Below are 4,004 nucleotides of genomic sequence, written 5' to 3' on the forward strand. Positions count from 1 at the left end.
TATACACTAAATATGTCTTCTGTCCCTGCCTCACCACTACTGGCCCTGGACAATGTAAAATTACTGCAGACTGTTTCACTGTGGACAGGAATACAGCGGTGATGTAACAGGCAACACAGAGCCAGGAAAGAATTTTGCGCAAGCCTGCTGTAACACTTAGCTGGCTGCATATGAATTAGGACAACTACCGCCAGCAGAGACCCAGTACACTGAGGATGGTCACAGGCAGCCCAAATAGATTTTTTTTCCCAAATGTTTTTGGAAAGGCCCACTGCCTATATACACTAAATATGTCTTCTGTCCCTGCCTCACCACTACTGGCCCTGGACAATGTAAAATTACTGCAGACTGTTTCACTGCGGACAGGAATACAGCGGTGATGTAACAGGCAACACAGAGCCAGGAAATAATTTTGCGCAAACCTGCTGTAACACTTAGCTGGCTGCATATGAATTAGGACAACTACCCCCAGCAGAGACCCAGTACACTGAGGACGGTCACAGGCAGCCCAAATAGATTTTTTTTCCCAAAAGTTTTTGGAAAGGCCCACTGCCTATATACACTAAATATGTCTTCTGTCCCTGCCTCACCACTACTGGCCCTGGACAATGTAAAATTACTGCAGACTGTTTCACTGCGGACAGGAATACAGCGGTGATGTAACAGGCAACACAGAGCAAGGAAAGAATTTTGCGCAAGCCTGCTGTAACACTTAGCTGGCTGCGTATGAATTAGGACAACTACCCCCAGCAGAGACCCAGTACACTGAAGACGGTCACAGGCAGCCCAAATAGATTTTTTTTCCCAAATGTTTTTGGAAAGGCCCACTGCCTATATACACTAAATATGTCTTCTGTCCCTGCCTCACCGCTACTGGCCCTGGACAATGTAAAATTACTGCAGACTGTTTCACTGTGGACAGGAATACAGCGGTGATGTAACAGGCAACACAGAGCCAGGAAAGAATTTTGCGCAAGCCTGCTGTAACACTTAGCTGGCTGCATATGAATTAGGACAACTACCGCCAGCAGAGACCCAGTACACTGAGGACGGTCACAGGCAGCCCAAATAGATTTTTTTTCCCAAATGTTTTTGGAAAGGCCCACTGCCTATATACACTAAATATGTCTTCTGTCCCTGCCTCACCACTACTGGCCCTGGACAATGTAAAATTACTGCAGACTGTTTCACTGCGGACAGGAATACAGCGGTGATGTAACAGGCAACACAGAGCCAGGAAATAATTTTGCGCAAACCTGCTGTAACACTTAGCTGGCTGCATATGAATTAGGACAACTACCCCCAGCAGAGACCCAGTACACTGAGGACGGTCACAGGCAGCCCAAATAGATTTTTTTTCCCAAAAGTTTTTGGAAAGGCCCACTGCCTATATACACTAAATATGTCTTCTGTCCCTGCCTCACCACTACTGGCCCTGGACAATGTAAAATTACTGCAGACTGTTTCACTGCGGACAGGAATACAGCGGTGATGTAACAGGCAACACAGAGCAAGGAAAGAATTTTGCGCAAGCCTGCTGTAACACTTAGCTGGCTGCGTATGAATTAGGACAACTACCCCCAGCAGAGACCCAGTACACTGAGGACGGTCACAGGCAGCCCAAATAGATTTTTTTTCCCAAATGTTTTTGGAAAGGCCCACTGCCTATATACACTAAATATGTCTTCTGTCCCTGCCTCACCACTATTGGCCCTGGACAATGTAAAATTACTGCAGGACGCAATGCTCTGCACGGCCGATATACAAAAAAAAAAAAAAAAAAAAGTGCAACACTGCAAAAAGCAGCCTCCACAGTACTGCACACGGTTAGATGTGGCCCTAAGAAGGACCGTTGGGGTTCTTGAAGCCTAAAATAACTCCTAACACTCTCCCTATAGCAACTCCAGCAAGACAGCACTTTCCCTGAACTATGTCAGAATGCATCTGTGGCGAGCCGTGGGAGGGGACGATTTATATACTCGGGTGACACCTGATCTCGCCAGTTACTCACTGCAGGGGGGTGGTATAGGGCTTGAACGTCGCAGGGGGAAGTTGTAATGCCTTTCCTGTCTTTCTATTGGCCAGAAAAGCACGCTAACGTCTCAGAGATGAAAGTGAAAATAACTCGAACATCACGTGGTACTCGTCTCGAGTAACGAGCATCTCGAACACGCTAATACTCGAACGAGTACGTTCGCTCATCTCTAGTACTTTTTAGACTTTTGATGGAGAAGCTCTTGATGCGCAAGTTAAACAGTTGTTGTTCATGTTGAAGTAAGAAAGTTTTCTTATGGCAGGATTCTGTACGCTTAATCTGCTCAACGAGAGACATAATCTTCCTCTCTTTTTCCTTCTTCTTTCTTGCGCCCAGTTCAATAAATAAGCCTCTTATTACAGCCCTATGGGCCTCCCAAAGAATCGTAGGATTGTATGGCTCCAGAGCGTTCTCACTGAAATAATGCTGTAGGTCTCTTTGTATATATTCGATATCCTCCTTGCTTTTCAGCAAGTTGTCATTTAATAGCAAATTGGATGCAGATCTCCTCTTAGGGGCAATAGCCATCTTCATAAAAATAGGGGCGTGATCTGAATAGAGGATAGGGTCATAAAAAGTTTTGGTGATTGAATCTAACAAAGAGTGCATAGTATATAGATATTCTTGAGTATTTTTTATGTACCGGGGAATAGGAGAAATCTTTCATATCTGGGTTGAGAACTCTCCATGGATCCACCAGATGGAGATCCGCTAACAATTTCTTAAATTTTTTTTTAATTTGGGAAATGAGACCACTGAGGAGCTATTAGAGGTATCTAAAGTGGGGTTAAGCGAACATTAAAGTCTCCGCCCAAGATGAGATCACCCTCAGAGAATTCATGCAGCTGGTTAGCGACTTTAGTGAAAAAGGCGTCTTGATGGAAGTTAGGGGCATATACATTAGCCGAGGTAAATGTTCTGTCACCAATTGTACCCAAAGATAAACCTGCCCTCTGGATCAGATAAGGTGTTAAATGTTTGGAATGGAACTCTTTTATGTAAGACTATAGCTCCACCTCTATGCCTTTTCAATGGCGTAGAGGTGTTGAACCATTTAGTGAAGACTTTATTCTTGGTAATGGGGGTATAGTTTATTTTTAAAATGTGTTTCTTGAAAGAAAATGATGTCCACACTTTGTTTTTCTAGATAATGCAGTATTTTGGGACCTTTTTTTGTGGGATGTTAATACCCTTTACACTGAAAGAAGCTAGGTGTAACTCAGCCATAAGAAGAAGCATGGGGAGTAATTTCTAAATAAGCAGCATCAGCAGAATTGTCAGACATAAAACTTTAGTAACTGGCCCTTGTTGGGCCAGCAATGAACAAGCACATTATGACCTTTTGCTGCTGAACCAGGTTATCAAGCAGGAATTAGAAAGTTGAGGGGACGTGGAAAGGCACAGGGGATCTGTGACTCCCAGCGTAGTCTTCTATCTGTAGGGAAATGATTTAATGAAAGCAGAAGCAAATAAGCATATGCCAGAAAAAAAAGAACAAGAAAAGTGAAATCGAAAGAAAATGGTGTTGCCAAATAGCGCCACCCAGTTGGGTGAGTGGTATGAGATTCAAGCATTATCATTTGGTAACCCCCTTCTGGGAGATTTAAATGAGTCCGAATGAAGAGTACGAGACTTCTTGGATTTGCGCCGCGCCACTGCTGAACAGGTCTCGAAAGCTTGGAGGGCAGGCAGACTCAAGAGGTCTTCAGCTGCAGAGGTCCAGTGCGGTATTTGAATGTTACCCAGATCTAATTTAGTCAAGACGGGAGAAAGATCTTCAGGGGCTCTGATGGTCCCTGTTTTATTGGATCCGGATATCGCCAAGCTGAAAGGTAACAACCATAGGCGTAGCGTCAGGAGGTGCTGGGGTCGCCATGGCGACTTGGCCCCTGCGCTCAGGGGGCCCCGAGGTCGCCCTCTGCAATACCAACATGCACATTTAGTGCATTAATCGCTGGCCGTTCTGACT

This window comes from Eleutherodactylus coqui, chromosome 8 (assembly GCF_035609145.1).
Source record: "Eleutherodactylus coqui strain aEleCoq1 chromosome 8, aEleCoq1.hap1, whole genome shotgun sequence".
NCBI classification, from domain to species: Eukaryota; Metazoa; Chordata; class Amphibia; order Anura; family Eleutherodactylidae; genus Eleutherodactylus; species Eleutherodactylus coqui.